This window comes from Hibiscus syriacus, unplaced genomic scaffold, assembly GCF_006381635.1.
Source record: "Hibiscus syriacus cultivar Baekdansim isolate YM2019G1 unplaced genomic scaffold, ASM638163v2 tig00116971_pilon, whole genome shotgun sequence".
In the NCBI taxonomy this organism is placed as follows: domain Eukaryota; kingdom Viridiplantae; phylum Streptophyta; class Magnoliopsida; order Malvales; family Malvaceae; genus Hibiscus; species Hibiscus syriacus.
This window is the reverse complement of record NW_024063495.1, coordinates 3,181,154-3,202,011: the sequence shown is the minus strand read 5'-3', so window position 1 is coordinate 3,202,011 and position 20,858 is coordinate 3,181,154.

Sequence of the window (20,858 nt, the reverse complement as noted above, 5' to 3'; positions counted from 1 at the left end):
TTTTAGCTTCATTTTAATCATTTTAACATGTTTTTCACCCCAAGACATACAACATGCATGCATTATCATCACAAACATCACTTATGAATTTTCAAGAAGCATAGAAGAGTTAAAGGGTACCATCTTGATGAAAGAACATAAAGAAGTTTCATTATCTATGTAACCCCCTAGACCCGACCAATGCGTTACGACCAGATCTAGCGGATTACGATAAAATTTTCCAAAGACATTATTCGATAATTTAAAATCTGAATTATAATTAAACATCTTTAAAAATATAATTAATAGCAATCAAAGTTTAAATTCAGTAAATTAAAGTCGTGAAAATAAAAATAAAATATTTCAAAATCAGTATCGAAGCAAATCTAACATCAGTAACAAGAACAATATTTTAAAAATATAGGCACATGTCACCCAAATTAAATACAACTCGGAAGATAAAAACATTACAACAAAAAGTCATTGTACGGATATGTCCATCCTCCAAGTGCCAAGTACGGGTTGTAACACCCTCAACCCATACCTGACCCGGATACGAGTCCAGGATGTCACATTGACTATAAAAAACAATATTCTAAAAAAAGATAAAACATTTAAACTTATATTATTAAAATACAATAATATACATATGTTAATACAAGTTTATCAAAATACTCAGAGCATACACAACTTGACCCTTTGATTACATGCCAACATTCATTTACATAACAAAATGACCTACTGATTAAGTTGCCTCTGATCTAATAGTTGCAGGAGTAATGTTGTTCAGCTGCTTAACCTGTCTCGTCTACTTTCTCGGATCCTACGTGTGAAATACTCACACGCTAAGTCATCGACTTAGTGAGGCAAAATAATAATAATAATAATAACAAGTAATTGTAATGAAAATGCAATAATGAGATGAAATGAAATGAAGTCATATACTTAATCAATGCAGTTATATCACCATGTTCCTTACCTATAAGCATATTACCTTAACATTCATGAATTCATATTAATAAGTTTATTGGCCCATGATACCATACTGAGAACCTAAGGTATGTGAGTACTGTGAGGTTGTGCACTATGGTGTCACCACAGCTCGTATAAATGCACCGAAGTGCCACATAGAATTACATCGAAGTGCCGCGTAGAATTGCACCGTAGTGCTATATAAGATGTCCCTAAGGACCACGTAGAAAATTCCTTAAGAATCATATACATATGCCAAGGATCAAATACATGTCTTAAAAGGATATTACACATATTCCAAGGAATACATATATGTCCCCAAGGACCGTGTAAACCCTCTACTCTTAGCATGCCAATTATACCTATAGTTCTCATCTACATAACATGGGCTTTTCTTAATCTACATAGTATATCACATAGACATATCCTTTTCCTTACCTTCATCACATAATTCATATAACTTTGCATACATATTCATTTAAAACATATTACACAATACACATAGTATGAATTTCTATTATATTTCATGATATGAAATGAATCATGCATCAATGTATTGAATCTAGACTTATCACAAGTCTAGAATTGGATACACTACGAAAATCATGTTATGCATATGCACTCACCTATATTTCTTTGCCTTTCCCTCGATCGATCTTACTGGGCAATTATTCTGGAACTTGTTTAGGCTCTGTATCTACATAGTAATTCATTGATACTTATCAGTATACTAATTAATATATTCTAAACTATCATTTCTTAGGCTAAAAGAAAAGCTATTTTCATCTTTTAATGAAGGTATGCATCGATGCACTACACCATGTATCGATGCATCCATTGACGGCTGCATCGATGCACTATCTATGCATCGATACATAAATCCCATTCAATGTTTTTATTTTAAGGGGGTGCATCGATGCACTACTTGTGCATCGATACACTGATGGCATTCGATGTTTTTATTTTAAAGGAGTGCATCGATACACCTTGAACAATTTCTAGGATTTTACCCTTGATGCATCGGTACACATTGAATGTGCATCGATGCACATATCCTAGAAATGTTATTTTTAGCATGAAATCCCTTCATAATCCCCTCAACACTATATAATTCACCTCCTTTCATATCCCTTTATTTGCATACACTTACTTAAATTAATTATGATTCATTCAATACCTCAAAAACTTAAAATCCAGTCTTCCCTATAGAATTTAAGAATCTCACTCAAATTCCAACATGTTCTAATCCCTATTCTAACACTTCCTATTCCTTAATTAGCTTGATGACAAGTCAAATCCCACTTCTAATTCTTATTATGAACTCTAATCCAAGATTTCACTTTTATACTTCTTTTCTTTAATTCTTCATGTACTCCTCCTCTTATGGTTTTAAGATAACCTAAGCTTTCCTTAAGCTTAGTTATCATCTAATGATAATAAGCAACCTTAAATTCATCCAGAATTTTATCAACAAGAAAACGCACCTTTAGCTTGGCTTCACGGTGGAGAAGAAGAATGAAGAAGAAGAGAAATCTGGAAACTCTGGTCTTCCCCACTAACTTCCATGTGGGTATAAAATATCATCAACTAATATTTAATTGTTTCCCTTGTTAAAAGACTTATTTACCCCTTTAGTTCCTCATTCTTTGCTAATTGATCCTACACCAAACATTTCAATCAATTCTTTAAACTTTTCAATTTATCTAATTTGGTCACTGAATTTTTAAATCTCACAATTTAATCACTAACCCGGTATGGAGGATGTTACAAATCTCTCTTCCTTAAGAAAATTCGTCCTTGAATTTTTATTGCACGAACAGATGGGGGTATTGAAATCGCATATCCTCTTCACGTTCCCACGTTGCTTCTTCTACTTTGTGATTTCTCCAAAGAACTTTGACCAACGAAACCGTTTTATTTCTCAATTGTTTGACTTCGTGAGCCAATATTTGTATTGGTTCCTTTTCATAGGTCAAATCAAGTTGAACTTCTACTTGTTATGGTGCAACGATGTGGGAGGGATAAGACCTATATCTTCGTAACATGGACACATGGAAAACATTATTAATTTTCTCCATTTCTGGTGGCAGAGATAACTTATATGTCACTGGTCCTATTCTTTTTAACAACTTCATATGGCCCAATGAATCTAGGACTTAGCTTTCCTTTCCGTCCAAATCGTAATACCTTTTTCCAAGGTGACACCTTGAGAAACACTTTATCTCCAACTTGAAATTCAATCTCTTTTCTTTTACTATCAGAATAGGACTTTTGCCGATCAAATGCCACTTTTAGGTTATGTTGAATTTCTCGAACTTTATCTTTCATATCTTGAATCAAATCTGGACTGAGTACATTCTGATCTTTGAGCTCATACCAGTTTAATGGCATACAATATTTCCTCCCATATAACGCCTTATAGGGTGCCATTTTAATACTAGACTGATAACTATTGTTGTAAGTGAACTCCGCCAGTGGTAAATATTTCTCCCACGACCCTTTAAACTCAATGACACATGCTCGCAACATATCTTCCAATATTTGAATATTTCTTTCTGATTGTCCGTCTGTCTGGGGGTGAAAAGCGGTACTAAAGTTTAAGCGAGTCCCCAACGCTCCATGCAAGGATTTCCAGAATCTCGAGGTGAATCGAGGGTATCGATCAGAAACTATAGAAACATGCACTCCATGCAATCTAATAATTTCTCTAATATACAGTTCCAAATACTTTTCCATAGAGAAATATGTTCTGACAGGAAGGAAATGTGCTGAGTTGGTCAATTGATCAACAATTACCCAAATTGAATCTCGTTTGTTTGGAGTCAGGGGTAACCCTGAAACAAAATCCATTGTTACATTTTCCCACTTCCATTGTGGAATGAAAAGTGTTTGCAATAATCCAGATGGAACTTGATGTTCGGCTTTGACTTGCTGACATGTTAAGCACTTGGACACAAATTCAGTAATGCTTCGTTTCATCCCTGGCCACCAATACCGATCTTTTAAATTCATATATACATCTTGGTTCCACCCGGGTGCATCGTCAATGGACTGCAATGAGCCTCTGTTAATAAATCTTTCTTCAACTCTTTATCGTCTGGTATCACAATTCTTTCTTTATAATACAATTTTCCATTGGACTTCAGCTCAAAATCTTTAATCTCTTTATTCTTTACTGGCTCTATTCCTTTTAAGCATATTTCATCTTGACTTTTCAATTCTCCTATTCGGTCCAACCATGCTGGTTTAAGTTTTAACTCTGCACATAAACTGTCGTCTCCAGTTAAAGATAATCTTGCATTCATAGCTCGTAAAGCTGCAAACGTCTTTCTACTCAAGGCATCTGCTACCACGTTAGCCTTTCTGGGATGATAGTCAATTATTATATTATAATATCTCAAAAACTCAACCCATCTCATTTGTCTCAAATTAATCTCTTTTTGAGTCATCAAGTATTTCAAGCTCTTATGATCCGTATACAAGTAACATCGTTCTCCATACAGATAATGATGCCAAATCTTGAGAGCGAACACCACTGGAGCCATTTCTAAATCATGGGTGGGGTAATTCTTTTCATGTGGTTTCAACTGTCTCGATGCATACGCTACCACCTTCCCTTCTTGCATTAATACACATCCCAATCCATTATGAGACACGTCACTATACACCACAAAATTCCTACCGGATTCAGGTTGAACTAATACAGAAGCTTCTATCAAAATTCTCTTTAAAGCTTCAAAACTTTCTTGGCATTCAAAAGTCCAAATAAACTATACGCTCTTTCTCATCAGCTTCGTTAAAGGCATCACTATCATCGAAAAATTCTTCACTAATCTTCGATAATAACCCGCAAGTCCAATAAAACTCTGGACTTCTTATACATTCTTTGAAACTTCCCAGTCTATTATATCTTTTACCTTTTGAGGGTCCACTCTAATTCCATCGGAAGAGATCACATGCCCCAAAAATTTTACTTCATTTAGCCAAAATTCACATTTGGACAATTTAGCATAAAGTTTTTTATCCCTAAGAATTTGCAAAACTATCCTCAGATGTGTACTATGCTCTTCAATAGATTTCGAGTACACCAGTATGTCATCAATAAAGATAACTACAAACTGGTCCAGATAGGGTTGAAAAATCCTATTCATGAGATCCATGAAAGCAGCAGGTGCATTCGTTACTCAAAATGGCATTACGATGAATTCATAATGACCATATCTCGTTCTGAAAGCCGTCTTCGGAATATCTTTCTCCTGAATCTTCAATTGGTGATAACCAAAACGTAAGTCAATCTTATAAAATACTGAAGCTCCCTTTAACTGATCAAACAAGTCGTCAATGCGCGGGAGGGGATACTTATTCTTGATAGTCACCTTATTAAGTTGTCGATAATCAATGCAGAGACGCATTGACCCATCATTATTCTTGACAAATAACACTGGAGCTCCCCAAGGCGACACACTTGGTCAAATAAATCCCTTCTCTAGCAATTCTTGCAATTGATTCTTTAACTCTTGCAATTCTTTTGGAGCCATTCGATAAGGTGCCATTGCAATTGGAGCAGTTCCTAGCATTACTTTAATTTGAAATTCTACCTCTCTATTTGGAGGTAATCCTGGCAACTCAGCAGGGAAAACATCAGGGAATTCCTGAACTATTGGAATCTCATCTAATCCTTTATCTTTAGCTCTTGTATCTATCACATTTGCAAGAAAACCTTAACATCCTTGTAGCAATAGCTTCTTAGCAGACATTACTGATATTACATTTGCTAAAGGATTAAACATGTCACTGATCACACTTACTTCTATTCCTACTGGACTCTTCAGGGTTATATTTTTCAATCTACAATTAACATCCCTATAGTAACGAAACAACCAATCCATTCCCAGAATCACTTCAAACTCATCAAAGGGTAATTCCATCAGATTAGCAGGGAATTCAATTCCCTGAATCTTTATGAGACACCCCTTACAGACTTTGTTCACCCGAGCACTATGCCCTAAAGGATTAGTTACTATAATCTCATTACTCGTGGCTTCTAAGGAGATCCTCAATTCCTTTACTAATTTACTTGTAATGTAAGAATAATTACAACTCGGATCAATCAGTACCTATATTAATTTATCATGCAGCTGAAAAGTATATGCTATAATATCAGGGTCTTCACTTGTCTTTAAATTGTATACCCATGCGGTTGACCAAACTTCAGGTTGAGCAGAGGATTCAGATTGATTCTTTCCTCCACTTCTTTCCCGACCTCTCTGTGAGGCAGAACCAACTCTCTCAGATGGTGCAGACTCTCTAACCATTAACGGACAATCCCAGATAAAATATCTGACATCTCCGCATCAAAAACAAGCTCCAGAAACCATCCGACATGTCCCAAAATGGTTCTTCCCACAATGCTGACATTGTCTTGCTTGACCCTGATTGGATCTCCCAGCACTAGATCCCACTGACTGTGTTTGTCTAGGCCTTGCCTGACTTGCTCCCATTGCAAATGATGCAACTGATTCTGATCTAACTTGTGATCAAAATCCCGGGTCTCTTCCTCTTTTTGGTGGTGCTGAGCTGGAAGAAGCACCTGTCCTCTTTGATGTCTGAACCCTTGAGTACCCGAATCTCTCATTCTGAGCCCTTTCAAGATCCTTTGCACGATTGATCACCTCTTGAAATGAGGAAAAGTTTAATACTATCAATATCTCTTTCAATCTAGGGTGTAAGCCCTCCACAAACCATTCACAAGCATCTTTTTCAGTAGGCACAAGCTCAGATGCAAACTGACTCAGCTTGTTGAACTCACATTCACACTCATATACAGAGCGGTTCATATGTTTCAAGTTCATAAACTTCTGCTTCATTTTTTGAATAAACAGATCTCCAATATACTTGTTTTTAAATTCTTCTAAGAACAAAGACGAAGTCAACTGGTCACTTGACATCCTCATGGTGACGTTCGTCCACCATATTCTGACCCCTCAGTAAAGAGATAGCTCTATCTAACTTCTCCACTTCAGAGAAGTGGAGACCATCCAACATGATTTTCAAATCATTTAACCAGAGATCTGTCGCAACCAGACCTTCCTCGGCTTCTCCCTTAAATTCGGGAGCTCCCAAACTTTTCAACTCTTTTTCTACATTCATTCTTTGAGTTGGTGGGGCAGGAGGTTGAAGACGCGTCAGAATAGCGTCCAACGTCCTGAAGAAAGTGTCTTAGTCTTGTACAGGCACTCCCTGAGATGTCTGTCCTTCACCTTGCCTGGCCAGGGCAGGTGAATTACTGCTTTTAGCAGGCCTATCTTCTCCCGCTTCACTTCGGGAGCTATTATGTCCGGACATCTAATAAAATAAACACATTGTTCTATTAGCAAAACAACATACTCATACTATACCAGATCAGAAGTTCTCACTATATGTTGGCATGTATTTAATTTAAAGACTCTGGTTTATGCCTAGAATCGACTAAACCATAGCTCTAATACCATTAAATATAATACCCTCAACCCATACCCGACCTGGATACGAGTCCAAGATGTCACATTGACTATAAAAAACAATATTCTAAAAAAACGATAAAACATTTGAACTTATATTATTAAAATACAATAATATACATATGTTAATACAAGTTTATCAAAATACTCAGAGCATACACCCTTTGATTACATGCCAACATTCATTTACATAATAAAATGACCTACTGATTAAGTTGCCTCTGATCTGATAGTTGCAGGAGTAATGTTGTCCAGCTGCTTAACCTGTCTTGTCTACTTTTTGGGATCCTACGTGTGAAATACTCACACGCTAAGTCATCGACTTAGTGAGGCAAAATAATAATAATAATAATAATAATAACAAGGAATTGTAATGAAAATACCATAATGAGATGAAATGAAATGAAGTCATATATTTAATCAATGCAGTTATATCATCATGTTCCTTATCTATAAGCATATTACCTTAACATTCATGAATTCGTATTAATAAGTTTATTCGCCCATGATACCATACTGAGAACCTAAAGTATGTGAGTACTGTGAGGTTGTGCACTATGGTGTCACCACAACTCATATAAATGCACCGAAGTGCCACGTAGAATTGCACCGAAGTGTCGCGTAGAATTGCACCGAAGTGTCGCGTAGAATTGCATCGTAGTTCTATATAAGATGTCCCTAAGGACCACGTAGAAAATTCCTTAAGAATCATATACATATGCCAAAGATCAAATACGTGTCTCAAAAGACATCACACATGTTCCAAGGAATACATATATGTCCCCAAGGACAGCGTAGACCCTCTACTCTTGGCATGCCAATTATACCTATAGTTCTCATCTACATAACATGGGTTTTTCTCAATCTACATAGTATATCACATAGACATATCCTTTTCCTTACCTTTAGCACATAGTTCATATAACTTTGCATATATATTCATTTAAAACATATTACACAATACACATAGTATGAATTTCTATTACATTTTATGATATGAAATGAATCATGCATCAATGTATTGAATCTAGACTTATCACAAGTCTAGAACTGGATACACAACGAAAATCATGTTATGCATATGCACTCACCTATATTTCTTTGCCTTTCCCTCGATCAATCTTACTGCAATTGTTCTGGAACTTGTTTAGGCTATGTATCTACATAGTAATTCATTGATACTTATCAGTATACTAATTAATATATTATAAACTATCATTTCTTAGGCTAAAAGAAAAGTTATTTTCATCTTTTAATAAAGGTATGCATTGATGCACTATCTATGCAGCGATGCATAAATCCCATTCGATGTTTGTATTTTAAGGGGGTGTATCGATGCACTACTTTTGCATCGGTACACTGATGGCATTCGATGTTTTTATTTTAAAGGAGTGCATCGATACACTTCATGTGCATCGATACACCTTGAACAATTTCTGGGATTTTACCCTTGATGCATCGGTACACATTGAATGTGCATCGATGCACATAGCCCATAAATGTTATTTTTAGCACGAAATCCCTTCATAATCCCCTCAACACTACATAATTCACATCATTTCATATCCCTAATTTGCATACACTTAATTAAATTAATTATTATCTATTTAATACCTCTAAAACATAAAATCCAGTCTTCCCTATAGAATTTAAGAATCTCACTCAAATTCCAACATGTTCTAATCCCTATTCTAACACTTCCTATTCCTTAATTAGCTTGATGACAAGTCAAATTCGACTTCTAATTCTAATTATGAACTCTAATCTAAGATTTCACTTTTTTACTTTCTTTCTTTAATTCTTCATGTACTCCTCATCTTATGGTTTTAAGATAACCTAAGCTTTCCTTAAGCTTAGTTATCATCTAATGATCAATAAGCAACCTTAAATTCATCCAGAATTTGATCAACAAGAAAACTCACCTTTAGCTTGGCTTCACGGTGGAGAAGAAGAATGGAGAAGAAGAGAAATCTGGAAACTCTGGTCTTCCCCACTAACTTCCACGTAGGTATAAAATATCGTCAACTAATATTTAATTGTTTTCCTTGTTAAAAGACTTATTTACCCCTTTAGTTCCTCCTTCTTTGCTAATTGATCCTACACCAAACATTTCAATCAATTCTTTGAACTTTTCAATTTATACAATTTGGTCACTGAATTTTTAAATCTCACAATTTAATCACTAACCCGGTATGGAGGATGTTACACGGGTCGCCTATCCAAAAAGTAACTGAAAGAGAGAAATTTAGGGGAGTGAGCTAGGGAGCTTAGTGTGTTCCAACAGTACAAAAATAAACATATAATTTAGATTTCAAAAACAATTCATCAGTAAATTCATAAAAAGTCGGTAAAGGTTTCAAAATCAGTTAATTACCAAATTGTGAAAATATCAGTAGTGTTTTTAGTTTAAAAATTCAGAATCGCCCTCCAACCGAACACCATACGCAGTTCCCCAAAGTTGCATCCATAAGGACTTACCCTAGGCCCGAAGGGTGTAGGTGCGAACCAAAGGGAGCACCTTGGGTCCATAAGGTCTTACCCTAGCCGAACTGTAGGTGCCCACCTGAGGGGAGTGCCATATGAGCCACCCTAAGGGAGTACATTAGGGTCCATAAGGTCTTACCACTAGGCCCATTAGGCCTAAGAGCCCACCCAAGAGTCGTCTTAGGTCCATAAGGAATTACCAGCTCGATCGGTCTGAACCTATATAAGGAATTACCAATTTGACCGAGCTGAACCGACAAAGACTTCATACCAGATCTCGGAGTGCCCTGGAGAAAAATAGTTTTCAGACAATAATTAGCGGTAGCAAGAAATCAGAGTTCAAACATATTTATTTATCAACAAAAATAGTAACCAGAGAACATAAATAGGACAATCATGCTTAAACTTTAGTAAATTAGAAATCAGACTTTAAATCAGATAAATCATACGAAATCAATTCAAACAGAAAGTCACATTGCAAAGAAGATAAAATTGTCATGTGCACATGATTTTTTTCAAACAAATATTTAAAACTAGTATATGACACATAAGGAACACACCTCGCAAAATGAAACAGTCTGGTAGATCTAACGAGCACAGGCTTCGTTACGCTCTTCTGTTGAACGAGAACCTAGGTTATTACAGAACATGTTATAATCAGAGTAGATATACTAAACTCAATATTTAACAGGGTTACAGAACTATACGAGAATTCATGAGCTCTCACAGATGAGCGGATCGGGAGAAATTGGGTCGAGCAGGAAAATAGTTATGAGATTCATGAGTACCTTAAATATTCGATAACATTAATAAGTCCTTGATCCTTCAGTAAAATTTGATGCACTAAAATAAATACTTAATTTACATATGCATATTCCGGTTTGATTGCCAATTTGGAGGCTTTTAGGTTCGAATTTGGCAAAACGGACTTTGGATTCAGACTCAGGATGTCGAAAAACATAAAATATGTCTTTTTAGAAAATTTAACTTTTTGGGTCAAAGTCAACGGTTAACTCTGGTCAAAGTCAATGAGTCAGGTCAAAGTCAACACGTCGGGTCAATTCAATGGGTCAGGTCAAAGTCAATGTGTCAAACCGGTTCGGGTTAACTCAATTCTGTTCAGGTTGACTCAGTTCGGTCAAAGTTGACTCGAACCGGTTCTAGGAGATTCCAAGCCAGGAAGAAGCCCACGTGCACGCGGCGACTCGTGACAGGTTTGGGGGTGGCAGTCGATTACTCCAACGTATCCAAACACTCAAATTCAACATCAAATCCAGCCAAAACCACGGTAAAAATTAACTGGAAAATGTTCGAAAAAGCTAGGCAGCGGCTCAGTCGGGTTTTGAGTGCATGGAGATGAGGAGTCCGACTTAAGTGGCGATGAGGCGAGCCTACGAACACGACAATTTGAATCGACGAATAAGAATGGAGGGGCCACTGGCAGTTTACTCTCGATTCAAGCTAAACGGTGGCCGATTCGGGTCATGAGAAGGTTGGGGTTGAGTCACCGGAGGATTCTGGTTCTAATGATAGCAACGAGACACATCAACGACGGTTGGAACAGGGCAAATCGTGGAGGGGTGCGACGATTAGGTTTGGGAAATTAGGGATTTTTGGGGTTGAATCACGGTGAAAATGGGATTCTGGTTCTGGGTTTTAAAACCCGAAATAAAACAAAAAAAAATAAAATTTATTATTTTAAACCCAAATAGTGACCTAGATCGATCGGTAGGGGCATGACTGGCCATACTCTAGGTCACAGGTTCAAGCCTGGCTAGCCCCTTATCCCCTTTTTTTATTTTTGTTATCAGATGGGTTATAGGTAAATTATAGGGCTAGTCCCTAAACTTTCTATATATTCAAAAATTAACCCAGAAATTTCCATTTTGGTCATTTGATTAAATTAAACAAATTATTTATTTTCTAATTTTAAATTCGGGGTGTGACAATCTAGCTCTCTACCACCTTCTCTTTTCCTATGACCTTTGAAGCTTCACTATAAGGGCAGAACATAAGAGGAGCATGTGGGGCCATGACTCCCCAAAAATTGAGAACATATAGTTTAGTCCCTTAAAATATTTTAAAATTTTAATTTTAGTCCCCATAAAATTTTTAGAAATTCATATTAAGCTTTAATTTTTTTGAATATTCTTAAGTAAACCCTTACATAATTTTTAAAAATTCTCATTAAACCTCTCAAATTTTTAAAAATTTTAGTTATACCCTTCAAAAATTTTGAAAAATGTTAATTTAAACCCCTAATTTTTTTAAAGTTTTAAGTTAGCCCCCCACATTCTATCACCAAGTTTTGCCACTGCTTTACCACCTTCCTTTACTACACAACATGCATACATGAATTACTATTTGATGACAATTCAAAATAAGCATGTGGAGGAACTTAAAGATATACAAAATGTCTCTAAAATCTTATAAAAGTTTTCCATTCATGGCCAAATTCATCAACCCTGAACTCTTCATCACCTCTCCATCAAACCCTTGTGTAAATGCTAATAATTTACCTTCTTGAAGCTTTGTAGGAGAAGGGGGTAAACAAACTTTACTTTTAACTCACTTTGTTTTTGTGATTTTTAGAGAAAGATGAATGAAGTAAATTTTAATGGAATGATGAAAAAAATATTATGAAATAATAAGGGTTATTATTTAAAAATAGAGAAAATAAGTACAGGCAAATCACTTTGCCCATACCCCTAGCAGCTAGCCAAATCTTCTTCTATCAACGTGAGAGTTATTTTTTTAAAATGGATAAATCACTCTTATGGGCATCCAACTTCCTACCACTTCACACAAGCTTCTCAACATCTTTAATTACTTACAAAAAGGTCCAAAACTTTTCTAATTTAAGCGCAACAAAACTAGAGCCTAAATTAATTTATTTATTATTAACCAAAGTCAATGCTCGAACATTGACTCGAGAAATTGGGTCGTTACAAATACATCTTAATATTAAAAATAATACATCATATATCTTTCAATACTGTAACAGGCCCTGAAAGAGAAGTGATCCATAGGTTGTTGCTTTCCAGATGAGAACTTGGACTTCAGAACTTAGTTTAATTGGGCTGGGATGAACCATGTTTGGATATAAGTATTGATCTAAAAAATTGAGTTGGATTTTGAGTTAAATAATATTTTTTTAAAATTTGAGTCAAATTAAGTACAAATAAAAAGATTTAATTTTTAAATCAAATTTGAATGAATAAAAAAACTTAACTCAACCCTATACATAACTATCACTAATAAAGATTAGGATAAAATACATAAATGGTCCCTGACTATAAGGTAATGTTTTATTAAGTCTACCGACTATTAAAAGTTACAAAATGGTCATTTGACTATTGGACGTTACTTTTTTTAGTCCCCCGACTATTAAAAGCTACGAATTGGTCACTCGACTATTCATATGTTCAAGACTTATCCTTTTTCGTTAAAAAATACATAAGATGAGTTAAACGCGTTAATCTGTTAGTTGGATATGATAAAATATGATCTCAAAATCTCAACCGACTATGATATCCAATCAACGTGTTAGCGTCCAACTCAGATGACTGTCAATTTTTTAACAAAAAAAGACGAGATTGGAACATATGAATAGTCAAGTGATCATTTTGTAACTTTAAATAGTCGAAGGACTCAACAAAGCAATACCATATAACCAAATAACCATTTTATAACTTTTAATAATTAGATGACTCAACAAAGTTATCACAACCCTATTTTTTAAAAATAAAAATAAAATTAATTATAAATTTATTGCCTAATTTGGTGATTAAATTACAAGTTTTTAAAACTTGCAGCCTAGTTTAAAAGTTGTGGGAAGTTCATTTAACCTTAAATTTTCTCATTTTTTTGGTCAGTTGAAAAATTATAAAAAAATGGGAAATTGTGTGGATGGGGGTATTGAATCCCCTGACTTCTTACATGGCCGGTCATGTCCCTACCAATCCAGTTAGGCTATTATTGGTGATTTGAAATAATAAAAATTTTATTTTAGTTTTTAATAACTAGGTGTTAACCCATTTTTTGAAAACCCCTGGTGCTCATGTGATCCCAAACCCAAAACCTATTTTCCCCAATTAAACAACCCCATCGTCGCATCTTCGCTTAGCTTTCTCTGGTCGATGGTGAAGTGCACCACAGCGTCCAGCGAACTTGGCAGCAACCCGTGATCCAACTCAACCCCTGTTTACCCGGATCGACCTCCGTCTGTGACAAAGTAGGAAAAACTCATCGAAACCCATCGCCTCGATTAAACGCATTTTCTGGCCACCACGAACATCCCATTGCCTCACCGCTGCTACCATTGAACTCTCAGGAGATTTCGACCAAAACTCGATCGGGTTCGTCATCTGAATCCGTCTTGTCGTCTATCGTATGGGTAAGCTTCTCGTCTCCTTTATTCAGTTGTTTCACCATGTTGTGGTGGTTAAATTAAGTTGTTTTGCATATGTTTGAATTTGGTGATGCTTCCAGAGTAATTGGTTGTCCGAAACTGACTTGTCGTTGTCGTCACAGGCTGCCACATACTGGCAATGTGTATGGGGCTTGTTCGTGGTTTAGTGAGCTTTCTAGAATCGGTCTGAGTCAACTCAGACTGAACTAAGTCAACCTAAATCGCTATGAATTAACTTGAATCGATCTAACCCATTGACATTGACCCGAACCATTGACTTTGACATGACCGCTGACATGCCCATTGACTTTGATATGACCGTTGACATGCCCATTGACTGTTGACCTACCCGTTGACTGACCAAAAAGGTAAAAATTTTCGAAAAGTCATATTTTATGTTTTTCGACGTCTTGAGTCTGAATCCGAAGTCCATTTTGCCAAATTCGAACCCGATAAGTTGTTTTTCACTGATTAACCTCCCGATTCAATCCATTTTTCGCAATTAAGCTTCGTTTCTAATGTAATTTATTTATATATATATATATATATATATATATATATATATATATATATATATATATATATATATATATATATATATATATAAGATTAGATTATTAGACGTTAGATTCAAGTTTGAGAGTGATCGAATAGAGTTTAAATGTTTGACCGATGTAGCTCAAGAATTGAGGTAAGACTTTACTACTCTATGCATGCTTTATGATACATGTTGGTATTACTAAGTGTATAGATGAATATGTTTCATCTCATCTATATAGTTAATTATTTCTAAACTTGATTCGAGTACGATAAAAAGTAAGTAACTGAATAAAACTCTGATTGCTCGTATAAGAAATTAGAAGATTTATAAGGAACAATTCTAAGTTTTGTGATTAATCAGTTAAGCGTTTAACCTTATAACCTTTAAAATTTGAGTGCTCTTATTAAAAATTGAAACACCGAAAATATATAGAAGAGAAATTACGGAATTACCCTTGAGAGGTAAAAATAGCTCAGATTAATTTTGATTGAGAAAGTACCCTAAGATTTCGTATCTAATCCGAAAAATTATTGATTTAACTATTATGTTCCTATTTTATTCGGAAGATTTCTGATAAACAGTTCGTAAGCTCTTAAAATGAACTAGACCCAAAATTTCTTATTTTTGATCATTCACCTGAAGATTAACTTATCGAAAGTACTCTTACTATCAGAATTGTTTGAAATGACTGAAATAAATAACAAGTTTGAATTAAATGGAAAGACTGTAAGGAAATAAATTATTGAAATACCCTTGAACTGTAAAATGACCAAAATTCCCCTGAAGTGAGAAATGACCTAAATACCCCCAAGCTCTGGAATGAATAAATCTACCTCAAATACCAGGCATGACTTGGACTAAGTAAAATGCCTTTGGATAAATTCTAAAGATACTAGTGAAGTTTTACATGTTCTAATGCCCGTAAGGTTTTTAGAGTACTACCTTAGTAGGTCGATCATCTCTAATACTATTACAATATGAAAAGTAAATAAATACTACATAAATACTTGTTTGTCTCCTCATGATCCACCCAAAGATGGTTCTGAAGGTGATCAGTTCGATTTTGCAATGCAACCAGTTTGAAGAAATGAATATTCGTGATAATTGATAAGTGTCGCCTTTGCTGGGAATTGTATAGTCAATCGAAATTGAAAACCTGTCAAGACACTTGGAATCTAGAATTATATAAATCACTACATACCCTTATTAAATTGATTTATCAAAATTTTCAAGAAGTAAATGACTAATATACCCTTATAAGCTTGATTGTTGGAACCACTTTATGAATGTCTAAATCATAAATAATTATGATGCAATAATTCTTGAATACCTTGTTGATATATCTGAATATTATAATCTTGATAAATCACTTCCCAAATGACTGATGAATCTGTTAGTTATCAAACTCTCTTCTTATAGGGACCTCGTTCTGAAATTCAATCAGTTTACAGAAATTACATAGCTCCCTACCTGATAAATACTAAGTACCTTCGGAAAATAATTAGATTCTCTAATGTGTTCCTTATGTGCTATATGGATTATTTTATTTGTCCTGAAATGTGATTTACTGAAGTTATTGATTTATTGAATTTTTTAATTGTTCGATATTATAATTTATTGATGTATTGATTTATTGTTTATGAACTATGGCTACATGATATATTCTTTCTGATTACATGTTTTCATTGGAAAATATAAACGTTACTGATTTATGGATCATGGAATATACAGTTTACTATATGAATCGATTATTAGGATATTGTCTGGGTAGGATTTTTGAAGTATGAAGGTTCAACTCTGATCAAGCTGGTAATTATTTACGGGCCTAAGGTGTCCTTGGGTAACTCTAAGGCCCCAAGACATTTCCTTGGGTAGGCTCTAAGGCCCCAAGGTACTTTCTTGGGTATGCTCTTAGGCCCTAAGATACTATTTTAGGTAGGCTCTCAGGCCCTAAAATATTCCATTAGGTTGGCTTCTACGCCCAATGAGCCTAGGGTAAGTCCTTATGGATGTAGTTTTGGGGAACTGCATATCAGTGTTCGGTTGAAGGGTATTACTGTGGTTTTAAAATATGTTTTAAACTAATAATGTTTTTAAAGGATCTATACACATTTCTCTATTTTGTTGGAACACACAAGACTCCCTAATTCAATCTTCTGAATATGTCTCTCTCTGAATAATTCATTCAGACCATAAATGCATGTTTGTAACTGAAGACTTAGCTAATGGAATTTGAATTCACTGCTAGAATCTGATGATGATTGTCCCACTAAGGAATTTATGCTTTACCTTATACCCGATGACCTATTGCATTCATATGGTAGTTCTGTATTACCGAACTTCCCAAAGCTCACTCTTTACTCACCATTTCAGGTTAAAAAAATAGATCTAATGTAGTTATCAACTTCAATATTGGGAGTTCCTTCGGCTTTTATTACAGAGTACGATACAATTTGTAATTAGGGGGCATGTAGGTCACATTTGATTTTTTATACTGAGTCTGGAATTTGTATGATTTTAATTCTTTTTTTAATATATGAATGGTTTTTCTGAAATTGTATTTAATTATAAATTATTTTATGATTTTACACGTTTTAACAAAAATTTTATTTTTTTCTTGGATTTTTACTATGGGTCACTCCGGTTGCCCTAATGTAACACTTCGGATCGGGTCACCCGTATCGGTCTGAGGGTATTACAAAAGTAATATCCTATAATTGGAGGATCATTTGTGAACTTTACCCTAAAAACTAATATATAAATCTCATCTATTACTTTATGATATGAAAACAAAAAATAAACAGAAAAAACTACCAATCTTTGTAATCTAGTATTTTATTTCTAAATAAAATAAATTAAAAACACATTTCACACATCTTTTAAGTCAATGATGGTGCCTATCCCTGTAGAGATAGTAATGTTGATGGGTCAACCGACCATCATACTACGACCAATGACTGCCCTACAAGTAGGATTGGAATTGAGGAAGTCAAAATGGCTCTTAGAAAGATGGGGAGGGACAAAGTTGTCGGTACAGATCAAATTCCTATCACTGTGTGGTTGGCCCTAGGAGAAGAGGGAGTTAAGTGGTTGACCAATATCTTTAATATTATTTTAGAGATTGCCAAGATGCCAGAGGAGTGAAGAGAGTCTACGGTGATACGAATCTATAAGAATAAAGGAGATCCCCAACGTTGTGGTAACTACAGAGGTATTAAACTACTCAGTCATACCATGAAGCTATGGTAAAGGGTGATAGAGGCTAGGTTGAGACAGGTTACTAGGGTTTTGGAAAACCAATTTGGCTTTATGCCAGGCAGGTCTACTACGGAGGTGATTCATCTACTTCGACGGCTTATGGAGAAATATAGGGAAAAAAATAGAGATCTTCACTTGGCGTTCATTGACTTTGAGAAGGCATATGATAGCGTTCCCCGCGATACGATCTGGAAGACCTTGGAAACGAGACGGATCCTAACTGCTTATATCCAAGCGATTCGTGATATGTACTGTAGATCTACTACATACGTCAAGACTACAGTTGTCGATACCGAGGCATTCCCGGTGGAAATCGGACTCCACCAGGGGTCATCTCTTAGCCCTTACATCTTCGCCTTGATTATGGACAACATCTATTGTGCGACACCAGACGGTGTTCCATGGTGTATGTTTTTCGCTGATGACATTTTCCTAGTTGCTGAATCAAAAACTATGCTGAATAGTAGAGTGGCTACCTGGAAGACTTCTTTGGAAGAAAAAGGTCTAAGGATCAATATTGAAAAGACAGAGTATTTATATTCAAACTTCAGTGGGAGCCAAAATGATGAAGATGTAGAAGTATGCATAGAAGGACACGTTCTCCCCTCAAATGATTGTTTCAAGTACATAGGGTCTATGATACATAAAGATGGGGTATAGATGATGACGTTACACACCGTATAAAGGTGGGATGACTAAAGTGGAGGGATGCTACTGGAGTTTTGTGTGACAAGAAGGTGCCTCTAAAACTTAAGGGAAAATTTTATAGAATGGCAATAAGACCAGCGTTGTTGTATGGATCAGAATGTTGGGCAATCAAAAAGGATCACGTAAGGAGGATGGAGGCCGCAGAAATGAGAATGCTTCGATGGGCATGTGGTAGGACTCTGTGGGATATGACACCAAACTCTGCAATTAGGATTTCCTTGGGGGTAGTGTCTGTATTCGAAAAATTGAGGGAGGGAAAAGACTACGGTGGTTTGGGCATGTCCTTAGGCGACAACCGTCGAATGCGGTCAGAAGGATAGAGTCGATTACAGTCGACGATGCTAGAAGGAGAGGACGACCAAGGAGGAAGTGGGTAGAATGCTTGAGATCTAATTTGAAGGATTTAGCCATTACCGAGGACATGACCTCTGATAGGAAAGTATGGAGACTTAAGACCAGGGTAGCCGAGTAGTGTGGGTCACAACCATAGGGTGTAGCATCTCTGTCTTCTTTTTAATGCCTTTGTAGTAATTTCCATGACTTCTACTTTTTATACGTTTCTGACATTGGAATTTATGAAGTCTTAGAACTAGGGTAGCGGAGTAGTGTTACCTTAGTTTAGGTTTTAACCCATTTGACTTTATTCCTTCTCGTAGCTTGCTATCGCTGACTTTTGTGTATCATTCTCTTCATGTTTCCTCTTTTTAAATTTATCCAGGTCTTACATTTCTATCTATATGTAGATATTTTTACGCATGGATTTATTTGCAGGGATTACTTCCCATTACAGACGTGCATCTGAAGACTGCATAAAAAGACTGTTCAACCATGTATTTATTTATTTATTTATTTATTTATACATGCATTGTGTTTTATATTTATTTTTAATTTTTTGACTGCCGGAGGTCTTCTACGGAAGCTGCTCTCAACCAAGCATTGGGGGCAACCTACTACCCTACCTCCCCTTATCCCATTGCATATGAGAATAGGGTTTTGTTGTTGTTATTGTTTTAAGTCAATAAAAAAATATTTATTTATTTTGTGTGGGGTTGAAGTTGTCATTTTCGATTCCTAAAACATAAGACTCATGGTAAAAAATGAAAATAAAAAATTATTTAAAAAATTTAATAGATTCATAGAATATATACTGAGATGGCCCCCAATTTGTTTGTATAATTAGTAAAAGAAGAAAGGCAACATCCACATGTGATAGGGACCCAACATGGATGTTTATTTAACAGATTCAATGCACAAACACATGCATTGTACCCCCAAATTATTATACTACTAAAATAGCAATTAAATAAATATATATTTAATTTAAATTTAAAGATAAATTATTCTATACATTAACTATGAAGTTTTATTTTATGTATCTTTAATTAATATTAAAAAATCAAATGAAAAAAATTATACATTGATTTTTCATTTTCACACGTGGAATTAAGAAAATTACAACCTCGTTGATTGAATTTAATTCAATAGATGATATCGTTAATATATGATATATAAAAGGATATAAAATCAAATATATTTAGATATTCAATATCTTTCAATTTATAAATGAGGAGAGATTCAAATAATATATGCAAGTATAGGTATGATCAAGTCGAGTCGGGTTATTGATCGACTCATATTCAATCCAAACATTCTATCCATGCACATACTTAATTCGACTGGATAAAAATATATATCTACAAAGTTATATTTTTATTGAGGACAATAAAAGAGTAATTGAAAAAAAAAATACAGAGTAATATATTATTATAATTATTTCTAAATTTATAAGGAATAATTATATTATTTTCTTGGACCGAAAATTTGTCATCTTAAATATAAATCTGATTCGATATTATATTTCAAAAGTAAAATCAAATTGACTCAATTTAATCGCAAGTTCTCTTTTAAAAAAAAATGATTATATAAAATCAAGTTGGATCAGAACTGTTAGATAGAGGTTTCATGCTCATCTTTAAGTATATACATTGTATCAAATGGTTAAAAA